The sequence below is a fragment of the Mandrillus leucophaeus genome, unplaced genomic scaffold (genome assembly GCF_000951045.1).
Source record: "Mandrillus leucophaeus isolate KB7577 unplaced genomic scaffold, Mleu.le_1.0 Scaffold303, whole genome shotgun sequence".
NCBI classification, from domain to species: domain Eukaryota; kingdom Metazoa; phylum Chordata; class Mammalia; order Primates; family Cercopithecidae; genus Mandrillus; species Mandrillus leucophaeus.
In genome coordinates, this window is record NW_012103177.1 from 2,506,842 (window position 1) to 2,521,761 (window position 14,920).

Sequence of the window (14,920 nt, forward strand, 5' to 3'; positions counted from 1 at the left end):
AAAAAAAAAAAAGAAAAAGAAAAACTCAAACTGTTGCTGTTTGTTCATGATGTGATTGTATACCTAGGAAACCCTAAAGACTCATCCAAAAAGCTTCTAGATCTGATAAACAAATTCAGAAAAGTCTCAGCATGCAAAATCAACGTACACAAATCAGTAGCACTTCAACACACTTACAACGACCATGTAGAGAATAAATTCAAGATCTCAATCCCTTTTACAACAGCTGCACAAAAAGGCGAAAGATCTCTACAGGAAAACTAAAAAACGCTGCTGAAAAAAATATTAGATGACATAAACAAATGGAATCACTTTCCATGCTTATGGATGGGAATAAAATGACCATATGGCCCATATTATTCTACAGATTCAATGCAATTCTCATCAAAATACTATCATCATTCTTCACAGAACTAGAAAAAACAATCCTAAAATTCATTATGGAATCAAAGAAGAGCCCACATAGTCAAAGCAATACTAAGAAAAAGGAAATATCTGAAGGCATCATATTACCCAACTTTGAACCATACTATAAGGCTATATTTACCAAAACAGCATGATACTCGTATAAAAATAGGGGCATAGACAAATAGAGAATAGAGAACCCAGAAAGTATTTACAGCCAACTGATCTTCAACAAAGCATACAAAAACATAAATTGGGGAAAGGGCACACTATTTAATAAATGGTGCTAGGAAAACTGGCAAACCACATGTAGAAGAATGAAATTGGATTCCTGTCTCTCATCGTATACAAAAATCAACTCAAAATGGGTAAGACTTAAATCTAAGATGTGAAACCATAAAACTTCTAGAAGATTACATCGGAAAAACTCTTTGGGACGTTGGTTTAGGGAAAGAATTCATGATTAAGACTCCAAAAGCAAAAAATAATAAATAAATAAATAAATAAATAGGACCTAATTAAACTAAAAAGCTTCAGCACAGCAAAAGTGATAACCAGCCAAGCAAACAGACAACACACAGAGTGGGAGAAGTTATTTACAGACTATGTATTCGACAAAGGACCAGTGTCTAGAATCTACAAGAACTCAAACAAATCAGCAAGGAAAAAAATAATAATCCCATCAAAAGTGGGCAAAGGATATGAATAGATGTTTCTCAAAAGAAGATATACAAACAGCCAACATCATCAGAGAGGGAAATGCGAATTAAAACCACAATGAGAAAAACATCTACTGCTGCAAGAATGACCATAATTAAAACATCAAAAAACAATAGATGTTGGTATTGATGTGGTGAGAGGGAACATTTCTAAACTACTAGTGTGAATGTAAATTAGTACAACCACTATGGAAAACAGTACGGCAATTTCTTTTTCAGTCTCTCTCTGTCGCCCAGGCTGGAGTGCAGTGGCAGGATCTCGGCTCACTGCAACCTCCACCTCCCGGGTTCAGGTGATTCTCCTGTCTCAGCCTCAAGAGTACCTGAGATTATAGGTGCCTGCCACCATGCCTGACTAATTTTTTTTACTTTTTAGTAAAGACAGGGTTTCACCATGTTGGCCAGGCTGGTCTCGAACTCCTGACCTCAGGTGATCCACTCGCCTCAGCCTCCCAAAATGCTGGGATTACAGGCATGAGTCCTGGCTGGAGATTTCTTAAAGAACTGAAAGTACAACTACCATTCAATCCAGCAATTCCACTACTGGGTATCTGTCCAAGGGAAATAATTCATTCTATCAATAAAACACATGAAGTCGTATGTTCATTGCAGCACTATTCACAATAACAAAGACATAGATGCAACCTAGATGTGTACCAACAGTCAATTAGATAAAGAAAATGCTATATTATAAATATACCATGTAATACTACAGTTGAGAGGTGAAACCAGCTGGACTTCTGAGTTGGGTGGGGACTTGGAGAACTTTTCTGTCTTATAAGAGGATTGTAAAATGCACCAATCAGCACTCTGTAGCCAGGATTATAAAACGCACCAATCAGTGCTCTGTGGCTAGCTAGAGGATTGTAAAATGCACCAATCAGCACTCTGTAACTAGGATTATAAAACGCGCCAATCAGTGCTCTGTGGCTAGCTAGAGGTTTGTAAAATGGGACCAATCAGCACTCTGTAAAATGGACCAATCAGCAGGACATGGGTGGGGATAAATAAGGGAATAAAAGCTGGCCACCTCAGCCAGCAGAGGCAACCTGCTTGGTCACCTTCCTCCCTGTGAAAGCTTTGTTCTTTTGCTCTTCACAATAAATCTTGCTGCTGCTCACTCTTTGGGTCCATGCCATCTTTAAGAGCTGTAAAGCTTACCGCTGTAAAGCTCAGCAAGACCACGAATCCATGGGAAAGAACCAACTCCGGACACAGAGCCATAAAAAAGAGTAAAAATCATGACCTTTACAGCAACATGAATGGAGCTGGAAGCCATTTTTCTAAGCTAAGTAACATAAAAACAGAAAACCAAATACTGCATATTCTCACTTATAAACGAAAACTAAACACAACACACATGAACATAAAGATAGGAACAGTAGACACTGAGGACTACTAGAAGGAGAGGAGTGGGTGCAGGCTGTAGAACCACCTGTTGGAAGCTATGCTTCTTGCCTAGGTGGTGGGATTGTTGGGACCCCAAACCTCAGCATTACAACATGTACCCATGTTTCAAACCTGCACATGTACCTATGTTTCAAACCTGCACATGTACCTTCTAATCTATAATAAATGTTGAAATTATTTTCATAAAAATAAAAAAATGCCTTTTACCAATAAATAGAGCACTTTCTCAATGTCTCTAATATTTTAATTACAGTGCACTATGTAAATATTCATTTTTATAGTTCTTGAATTTCTTTATACATTTATAATTTACAGTGAAAATAATTTTTAATAACAAAAATTGGCAAAAATGTTTGGAGGTCACAGCAAAATTATTACTGATTGTTATGATTACTTTGAAGTTTCACCTTATATGGTCATTATTGCTATCATGTATTTCCACACAAAGTGAAAGCTTCCTGTATTAGGTGTGTATAATCATATTTATAAAAACATATATTATTTCATATATATTCACTTAGAACATAAATTCTTGAGAATGGGAAGAATATTGATGAGAAGCAGAGAACAGTATTATTTTAAAATATAAAAAAATCTTACTGAATTAGTGCTTGCTTACGATTTCTGTATTTTAAAAACATAAACAAAAAGATACTATTTACACTTTTATTTGTATGAATTGGAGGAGACAGGATGTTGTTCTTCACATAACACATCATTCTATTTCTTGAGGCTTAAAAAAACTAAAATCCAGGGTTGAGTGTGGTGGCTCACACCTGTAATCCCAGCACTTTGGGAGACTGAGGTGGGTGGATCACGAGGTCAGGAGACCAAGATCATCCTGGCCAACATATTGAAACCTCGGCTGTACTAAAAATACAAAAATTAGCTGGGCATGGTGGTGTGCGCCTGTAGTCCCAGGTATTCAGGAGACTGAGGCAGGAGAATTGCTTCAACCCAGGAGGTGGAGGTTGCAGTGAGACAAGTTAGTGCCACTGCAATTCAGCCTGGGCAACAGAGCGAGACTCCGTCAAAAAAAAAAAAAAAATCCAAAAATCACAACCAAGTGTCCTGTATTTATGACCTAGGTCATAAAATACTATTATAATTTCACATCTTTAATTTGTTAGAGGTAGAAGTACAACAGAATTCCCATCTTTCCTGAGGGTAAAAAGGATAAAAATGATTTTTTTTTTTTCCTTTCTCTTAACTGATTAAAAGGAAATAGCTACTAGCCTAATCAAGGCTTAATCTTTTTCTCCTATTAATAAGTGGGTATGCAGTTCTACTTACTGCTTTCAATGACGATACATTTGAAAAAATAAAATTGAACTTTCCAAGTAGCTCACCTTCTGTTCAGAGCTGCTCTCGCCTTTTTTATTTATTTTATTTGTTTCTAATTTTTTTAATTTTTTGAGATGGAGTCTTGCTCTGCTGCCCAGGCTGCAGTGCAGTGGCGCTGTCTCAGCTCACTGCAACTTCAGCCTCCCTGGTTTAAGCGATTATCCTGCCTCAGCCTCCCAAGTAGCTGAGACTATGGGTGCGCACTACCACGCCGGGCTAATTTTTGTATTTTTCATAGAAACGGAGTTTCACCACGTTGGCCAGGCTGTTCTCGCACTTCTGACCTCAAGTGATCTGCCCGCCTAGGCCTCTCAAAGTGCTGGATTACAGGCATGAGCAACTGCACCGACCTGCTCACACCTTTTAAATTTCATTCATTAGATTCCTATCTCCTCACCTTATGATATTGGGTGGGAGGGGTTTTCTAACTGGCAAAGAGATGGCAGTTTTGAAAGAAATGTTTATTATATTGACTTATCGACACTGTGTTAAAAGAGATGTGGAATAAATATGGGCATTAGCTAGCATCATATCCCCCAAAAGGCAATGCAATTATTTTCAGTCACACAAGTGAGGCTCATGGGCTAGTAAGTTTTTCTCAGAGCCTTTATGTGAAAGGATAAAACAATACTCTTGTTTCTGGAACCAATAATTCAATATGATGTCTTCCTTCAGGAGCAGTTTTCATCTAAGAAATTTACCTAAATCATAGCAACAACAAAGTCTGTCATTTCTTTCATTATTCTATTCCTGGCCTGGCTAGATAAGAGCAGAAAGATAATTAAGTCAGTGATGAGTTGCAGGCACGATGCCATTTCAGCTATTAAGAAATATACTGAGGAGTACATATACAGACACATGTTGGCAGACCTGTGAGGGGCATCATTTTAGCTTCTTTTCATGCCCTGTCTGATGGATAAACATCCATCCTTCAGTACTGCAGCTGAGGTAATTATATGATAAATAGATGGTAGGTAGATAGATGTTATAGATTTATTTTAAAACCAAAGTATTGTTTAAACATAACCTGCTTTTTACAGTATTTTTTTTCTGAAAATAGTTCAGATGAACATGGTTATCTTTTAAGAATGAAAACATCATCATTGATGATAAAATGTTATATCACTATTATTGAAAACACTTTTTTTTTTAACTTTTAAGTTCAGGGGTACTGGTGCAGGTTTCTTATATAGGTAAGTTTTCCTCATGGGGGTTTACTGTACAGATTATTTCATCACTTAGTTATCAAGTCTAGTACCCAGTAATTATTTTTCCTGATCCTCTTTTGAAATCCTCCCGCCCTCCACCCTCCAGTAGGCACCAATGTGTGTTGTTCCCCTCTATGTATCACTGTGTTCTCATTATTCAGCTCTCATTTATAACTGAGAACATGTGGAAAAACACATTTTATAATCGACCTTACTGATACCATAGAAATTATGACCATACACTGAATATTGCCAATATTATAAGACATTAAACATGTTTGTATATCATATACAATATTATAAAAGTTAAACAGAAATGTAGCTAAATGTCCCAAAAATGCAAATAAACTAATGACCCACATAAGATAAAAAATTCATATTAGGGTATTGATATATATGTAAAAATCTTTGCATAAATGGGCGTTATCTCCAAAAGTCCATAGTCCTGCCTTTCCCATCTTGATTAACATTGTATGTAGAAAGGCTATAGCGTTCTAAAGTTTTTTTAAAAAGCAATAGATTAGGCCTTGCTTATTTTTTGTTATGTTTTTCTAATTTTACGCAAAAGGAAAATAATTTTTATCATTCTATTTTTCATGAATTTTTTGAAGTGTATACTTTTATCGTAAATGAGCTCAGCAATTCGTCTTTCCTTATCCGTTTCCTCCTTCCATGTCTCCTGTGTGCCCGGGACTATACTATAAAATTACATATGTGAGCCATGACATAAAGATTATATTAATACATATGAACAAATTTTATGTATATAAATACACACTAATATTTTAACAACATTGGATTATACTGCTTATTACCATTTTAAAATTTATATTTAAGTTAATATAATGTTCATATTTTAAAATAATTTAAAACAATTTAATTCTTATAGATTAATCTATATCTGTATTTCTAAGTTATTAGGCCAAAATGGTGATTACTTTAACTACTTCTATATAGTCACTTAAACTTATTAGTATTAAATCATTAATAGTGTGGAAAATATCAACATTACACTAACTCTGGTAAATAAAACTGAGTAGCTAGCATCATGAAAATTTCTGATTATTTTCTGCAAAAAATTTCCTAGATGGTTATTGCATAGAAAAGCATAAACATTTTAAAAATAAAAATTTCTGATTTTTACTTCTAGTTAAGACACAGTAATTCATGTCTGACTATAAGAATAGACAAGACCCTGAATAAGCACCAATATCTTGCTGCTCTTTGCCTGATTTCATTTTAGTTTGGTTGACAACAGAAGCTTAAAAAAAATCAAGCAAAAACTGTCAGAACCAACTTTGTCAAAACTCTGGAAAACAGTCAAAGGTTATCAACAACAAAGCAAATGCTGAAGCAAGGAAAAGGCAACTTAAAAACGGTAGGAAAGGTTTGTGACGCTTTGTTTGCTCTTGTGCCACCCCCTCCCCAGCACTGCATCTATTCTGAATCGGGCAGAGGTTCCCAGCCTGGGTCCCTGGGCCCTGGTTTTAGAGAGGGGAGAGAACACTTCATGATAAAGAATTGTATTTGTAAGCCTGTAATCCCAGCACTTTGGGAGGCCGAGACGGGCGGATCACGAGGTCAGGAGATCGAGACCATCCTGGCGAACACGGTGAAACCCCGTCTCTACTAAAAAATACAAAAAACTAACCGGGAGAGGTGGCTGGCGCCTGTAGTCCCAGCTACTCGGGAGGCTGAGGCAGGAGAATGGCGTGAACCCGGGAGGCGGAGCTTGCAGTGAGCTGAGATCCGACCACTGCACTCCAGCCTGGGCGACAAAGCGAGACTCCGTCTCAAAAAAAAAAAAAAAAAAAAAAATTGTCTTGAATAAGTACTACTTTTGAAAAATACAGAGTTCAAACCAACCGCTTAATTTGACTAAACTTAGAAATAATCACTACGGGGGAAATTTTTTAAAGAGAATAATTTTTTTTCATATGAGGAGAGAAAAACAGGATACAAAGGATGCCACAGGTTTGAAAACACTGCCTTTCTTATATCTACCCTCTTCGCTTTCAGGGAAATTTTTCTGTTTGCAAGGGGAATTCAGGGGCATCTGTTCTAGGTAGATATTAATACTCTCAATTCATGATTGATAAATTTGGAAATGAGAAAGAAAAATAAACGTATGTTAGGGGAAAATGTGCTTTGTGAGTTGAAGGGGTTGTTAACGATGTAGTGTAAAGAATGAGTGCAAAGCTTTCATAACTATATCTACATTGCTACCATAAAAAATATGTCTAAAAATGTTCCTTCCTCTTAAATTAAAAGTTAACTTCATACAGAATATCCAGTGAAAATGAAATGCAAGACAAAGCACTGACTTCATAAGAAATTAGGTCAAACTAAAAAAAATGGATGATTAAAATTTTCTGCTAATCGTCTCTAGATATGGTTAAACTATGCTGAATGTAAAACACCACATATATTTGAGTCTTCTGAGTTAAATGCAAAAGTATGGGGTCCAACTGAAAGTAACAGGAAAAAAGACACATGTTATTTAGTATATTAGATTTCCGTAGCAGGTGTATGCAATGACAATGGAAAAAAAATCAGTCCTTAGTTGAACCTACTAAGAGAAAGATAATTTTGTTATAATTCACTTTCTGCAATATTGGAACTCACTTCCTGCAATAGTAGGAAATCTAAGATTCTCTCATTGCAGTAAAGGAAGCATCGATTCCTCTGTTCACTGGGTTTGTAATAATTAGAGGATGGATTAGTCACATTTTCTGGCTCACTTAATAAAATTCACAATAATTCATTTCATTTTTGAACTACAGATAGCATGCTAATTTCAAATTGTTGCTGTCTCTGTCAACTTAATAGTCAATTCCTTATCAAATAAGTATATAAACTGTCATTAAAAATTCATCAATAAATAAACTATAGATAAATCTGAACAATCTATTAACTGCTTGGCTGTAATAACGCTGCTGAGACATTTACAAATACATAGGCACACAAACAGCTTCCACTTTCCCTGTAGTATTTCTTTGTGTTCTGATGACCTGTCGTCCATTCAACTAAACATGGTCTTGCTGCTACTGGAAAAGGGCTTTGAGAAAAATCTGTGAATTCCAAAATAAAAAGAAAGAAAAAACTGTAAAATTACGGAGAACTATAAAAGCAAAATTCAGGGCAAGACTCTTATGCTGTGCTAGACTGTTTACGGGTAGCTCTTTCTCCCAAAATAGTATTTCCTTTCATTACATGGAAAATTGTCTTTCATATTGCAGCGCTCTTATGTATTTTACAAACAGAGAAAATTTTGATTTAAAAAGTCATTTTTGAATAACCAAATTGATCTCCTAAAAACTGTAAGGGTCAAGGAACAATCATTGCACATTTGCACACATTAGGTTGATGAAATTTCTAAATTTCTAATGCCTAAATAGTTCAATTGAAATTATACTTGACTTAAAATTTAAATAATTGCAATTAAACAAAATTTTAAAATCTAGAATAGAAATGAATTTATCAAATTTCTGAATATATGGGTACTTTCTAACTTGATAGTAATTTTAGAAAAAGAGGTAAAATTTGATTGTATTCTTCAAATGTAAAATAACCTGTATGTCAGTGTACATGATTAAATGCAAAGAGCATACTGGAAAATAATAAATATGACAAAGTTTGATACCCTTGCAATTAAAGACATCATTCAAACTTACTGAAAAGTTAAGCACTGCCACATAAAAGGACAAAGAATAACAGCTGGCCTGAAAAGTAAAACAAAAGTACTGGTGAATATAGAAACTATTGCAGTTTTAGAAGTAATTGCTGAAACACTGATTGAAAGATTATGAGATACTAATTTAAGCATCAGATTAGTATTTATAGAAACTCTTACAAAGCTGGTGAGAGTTTTATACATGACATTTTCATAGGGGGATTATGAGAATAGAAACAGCTATAAACATTGTGAAAGCAGTTCAATAATATGTTTCAAGATATTTTCCCTTCTGTGTCTTTTTACTCAGTGATTCTACTTCTTGCTGTCTGTGTTAAGAACATAACTAAAACATGAAGGATATGTCCATTATGATAAATAGTTAAACACTGAATGTAATTAAATACCTACCAATAAGGAAATATTGAATTATAATACATCCATAAATGAATTATAATGTACTCATTGAAATTATCTTCATCAAGCATTGCCAGAAAGAATGAATGTTTAGTCTATAATGTTAAGTGATAATAAGATATTAAAATATGTGCAATAAATATATACAGAAATAATGAAATGAAAACCTAAAATATTAACCATGATAATTTCTTTTTTTAAAAAATTTATTGGTACATAGTAGGTGTATATATTTGTGGAGTATGTGAGATATTTTGACACAAACAAACAATGCATAATAATAATTGCATCAGGGTAAATGGGATGTCCATCATCTCAAGCATTTATCATATGTTTGTGTTATAAACATTCCATTATTTTTAAACATACAATAAATTATTGTTGACTGTAATCACCCTGTTGTAATAGAATGTATATGTTTTAAAAAAATTAACTTTCATACTTTTCAGTATTTTCCAAATTTCATTTTTCACTATGTGTTAGTTTTATATCATGTATTAGCATTCTTTAACAGAATATTAACTAAATATTGTTTAATTTTGGTTAAAACAGTCTTGGTGCATGCATGAACTCATGAATTCAATCGACAAATATTGCAAGTATTTACTATGGGCTTGGCATTTGTCTTATTTGGAGTTTAAAATATGTTTTCTATGAGTTTGATCATCACCCGGAATGGAGCTTAAAATATGTTAATTAGGTCTACACTGTCTACATATACTAACTCTGGCCAAAGCCGTAAGGTTTCATAATGACTCAATAGCCAATTATATATGCTCAAAGTTATGGTTTATTGCAAGGCCTTCATACACCATCAATCATGCAATTAATACTTAACACATAGGTAGTAATAAAAAAGGGCAGTAGAGAATCACAGTGATGACTCGGGAACACCAACATGCCAATAGCCAAGTTCAGTTGGTCTGGAAGTTCTTCCAGTGTCAGTGGGGAGGAAGATGTGAAGGGATTTCTCTCCAGCACAGCTGACAAATTACGGAGAACATCTCCAAGTTCTCACAGACAGAGCCTGAGAAGGCATCTTAAAGAAGGCCAACTCCTAGCTGCTTTTACGATCTTCCCAGATGAGTCTATTGTCATATCAGCTGCCTTTAACTTTCCATTTGCTCTTTTTAGGTCTCAGGTGGTAGAGGCAACAGTGGATGTTATCCCCTCAGGTCATTAGATATTTAATCTCTTTGAGGAAAGGAGAACAACTTCACTGTGGTCTCAAAGCTACTTGACATGAGTGACTCCATTGTGACACGTTAAGCACACAAACCATTTTGATATATCATCATCAGAAAAGCAATAAGAACAGTGGCAAAAATGTCAGAATTAATGTTTTAGAATTCTGGAAATTAACCAAAGACTTTAGCCAATCTCAAGGGTGTTTATTCAGGGAGGGGGGTGGGGGGTGGGGAAGAGAGATCAATCACATTAAGAAAAGACTTTTAGATTAATATCATTTTAACATGACCTATGCCAATTCTCCCCTCCCTAACTTCTCAGTAGCCTTGAAAATCAACAACCACAATTGCAGTGAAAATCACAACCTGGCAGAAATTGAAGGGGGAAGAATGGGATTAGAACACCTTTCAAAGCCCTGAAGAATGTTATTATTTCACCTATTTGGTGGTTCCCAGTAAGACCCCATTCACAAGGATATATGTAACCGAAATTGCCCAGTTCAAGCAATCATCCCCACTGGGACTTTGTCAAAAATAATCAGGGGCTATTTTAAAATAACTAAAAGAGTAGGACTGAATTGTTTGTAACACAAAAGAAGGATAAATGCTTGAGATGATGGATATCTTATTTACTCTGATATAATTTTTACACATTGTATGCCTGTATCAAAATATCTCACACATTTCATAGATATATACACTTAGTGTGAACCAACAAAAATTAAAAATTAAAAAAAAAATCAGAGACTATTGTCAAATTATTAAACAACTGTTGACTTTCTTGAGAAAGTAGGTAACAGTTGGGGAAAACAATAGGCTAACCAAAAAGCTTAAAAAGAAAAGCTGGAGAATGAGATGTTCATATAGAATTTTAAGAATTCCAAAACCTCTCAAAAAAAGTAGAAGGCTACGTTCATGTGTAGGGCTAAGCAGATGCCCAAAATGGTATATAGTATCAGAAAAGATAAAAAGCCTTTAAACTTTTGACCCTTATTAATGTTGAGGCTCTTCACAAGCAGGATATAAAGGCTAAGGTGTGGTTGTCAATTGGCTGAGTGTTGGAGGCATGCCTCAACATGTACACAGAACCTCTTGGCAGACACTAGGAGATATATATATTAGTTTCAGATGTCCAAAGAAATCTGATCATCAGCAAAAACAAATAATACAAACAGACTTCATTCAGAAAGTCACTAAACAAGTAAATAACAACATACCAATGAAGGAGGTGAAAGAGTCTACCAGAGTTGTCATATTTTGTTGTTTAAATTGTCCAATTTTTCACACACAAAGAAAATATGAGACAAAAAGAAAAAAAAAAGGTATGGCTTACACAGCAGAGACAATTTTACTTCTTTCTTTCCTATTTGGATGCCTTTTGTGTCTCTTTCTTGTGGCTAAAACTTCCAGTACAAAGTGGTGAGAGTACATACCTTCCTTGTTTCTGATCATGGAGAAAAGGCTTTCAACTTTTCGTCATTGAGTATGATGTTAGCTGTGGGCTTTTCACATATGGCATTTATGAAGGTACATTTCTTCTATGCCTAATTTGTTAAGAGCTTTTAATCATAAAATGATGTTGAATGTTGTCAAATGTATCTATCAATAGGAATGTATGGCTTTGTTCTTCATTTTGTTAATATGGTGTATCACATTTACTGATTTGTATGTGTTGAATCATCCTTTCATCCCAGGGATAAATCCCATTCGGTCATGGTGAATGATCATTTTAATGTGCTGCTTAATTCAGTTTATTGCTGGTATATTGTTGAGGATTTTTACATCTATGTTCATCAGAGATATTGGTCTGTAATCTTCTTCTCTTGCAGTGTCCTGTCTGGCTTTGGTATCAGGATAATGTTGGCCTTGTCCAGTGAGTTTGGAAATGTTGTCTAGTTAAAACAGTAATTCCCATTCACAGTGATAGGATCCAAAGCATCTTACTCCCACAGATACCTCTTTGGCACAGTGATTATTCTGAGGTAAAAACACTGGAAAAACAGCAGATGCAAGCATGGGACTAATAGGTTCCTTTTTCTACTTAAAGCAGAAGAGAAAACTTCCATGTGAAAACTGCTCTCTCTGTAGCAAGAGGAAAGACATTCTTATCCACAGAAGAGGTGTCAAGGATAAGAGAAATCTATACCAAAAACTATAGGCCTTGGATTAAGCAATGGCTTATTAGAAACGGTATTTAGAGCACATCGACCAAAGAAAAAATAGAAATATTGGACTTCATCAAAATTATTATGATTTTGCTTCAGAGGACACTATAGAAACAGTGAAAAAACAACTCAAAGAATGAGAAGAAATATTTATAAATCACATAATTAGGAATGGTTTTATATCTAAAACACATAAATAACTACTTAAGCTTTAGCAATAAAAAGACAAACCAATTTTTAAAATAGACAAGGAAGTTGAATAAACATTTCTTCAAAAAAGATATGCAAACAGTCAATAACCATGTGAAAAAAATGTGCTCAACTTTTTTGTCTGTAGAGAAATGTAAATCAAAACCACACTCAGATGAAAACTTCATACACACTAGAACAGTTATAATAATAAGGAAAAAACATGAACAGGTATTGAAGCGATTGTGGGGAAGTTTAACAACTCATGCATTGCTGTTGGATTGTAAAACAGAACAACTGCTTTAGAGAACAGTTTGTCCTTTCATTGAAAGTTAAACATAGAGTTATGAAATGATCCAGCCATTTCACTTTTAAGTATATACTCAAGAGAATCCATCTTCGCTCACACAATATTTGCACCCAAATATTTAGAGCATCATTATTGCTAATGGCAAAAAATGTGGAAAAAAAACAAACATTCATCAGTAGATGATAAACAAGGTGGTATATCCATAAAATGGAATATTATTCACCGATTCATGGAACAACATGTATGAAACTTGGAAATATTATACTAAGCGAAAGAAGACATATAAAAGGTCCTGTAGAATACGATTTTATTTATATAAAAAGTCTAGAATAGGCAAATCCATAGAGACAGAAAGTAGTTAATGGTGGCCAGGAACTCAGAAGAGAGGGTATTGCTTTCTTTTTGAGATGATAAAAATGTTATGGAATTAGATGGCAGTGCTGATTTTACAACTTTGTGAATATACTAAAAACAAGTGAAGTACACACTTTAAGAATAAATTTTCTATAATGTGAATTATATCTCAGTTAAAATAAAGTAAATTTTACCTACTATAATCAGTTATTTGTATAATGATGACATATTTGAAGAAAGCTAGCAGAGATTTTTATAAGACATATAAATGTTGTAATAATCAAATTTGTGGTACATCTTCTATTTGAAGCAGACAGCTATACAACCACAATGGTGTCAATACGTTGAAAATATTATAATTACATCTCCTGTATTCTCAGTCATATTTTCCATTCATTCTGATTTTGTTAGCATTTAGAAATATTTTCTGTTCTCTGCTTCGATAAATAGGCAATTATGAGCTACTTAAGGTTTTTTAAGTGTGTGTGTATAGAAATCCCAAGATGAGTTTTCATGAGTGAGAAAATAGTTAAATTTTCAGATCAAATAATTTTTTTTAATGTTAAACCCAGCAAGAACCTTAAAGAATTTAAAAACACAAATTATTTTTATTTAATTTCCTTGTTTGTTTTCTCTTAATTAAAACTCAGATATATTGAATTAATTCCAATTCTTCGTTCATGGCACATTGCCGTCATCGGTCTATCCACTAACCATATATGTATGTTTATGTATTTTATATTATTTCATTAACATACCTAGTATCATCATGAACATACCATCCAGCCTCAGACTCAAATCTGGTTTACACACTATTACTTAATCTCTGTTTATACAACTCTCTCCATCTCATCCCCAAACCTGTCCTTCAGAACTATTTTTAAATTACCATTTCCTCGTTTTTTAAATCTATTTGGTTAGTGTCTTGACAATCTGTAATTAATTTTTACTTGCTTTTAATCTCCATAGAAATGTGAGTCTATAGTAAGGCTCGTATTGTGTTCCATCGATCAAATTAATCTATCTCTTCACCAATAATACCACTGCATCTTAATAATAACGCTTTATAATAACTTATAAAGTACTCTGTTATAATTTTTTAAATAAGTTGCTCTTACTGGCACTTTGCTCCTTTATATGCAATTTAGATTATTGTTCCGTTTTAATTCTTAAAAATTATTTTTATTCTTTGAACAATTTTTTCAATACGTTTTTCTCCAAAATTATTTTATTCAATGTCAAGCTTCTATTTAATCTCCATATATCCTAAACTGTATATTTTGTATTTTTTATATTATCTTATTTTGTTCTAGAAGAGTTTTTTAATATAGTCATCCAACCACAAACTTGATTATCAGCTAAATTTCAACTACTACTCCCTTTTATCTTGTCTTTATTATATTTTTACAATAAATGTTTCCATCTGACCTTTTAAGAGTTTCTCATTCTTTTTTAGTTTGCTAATATAACTCATTTTTCTTCTTTAGATTTTTAGCCTCACTATTCTAATGTTTCTGCTTCAGACAGTATATATTTCCC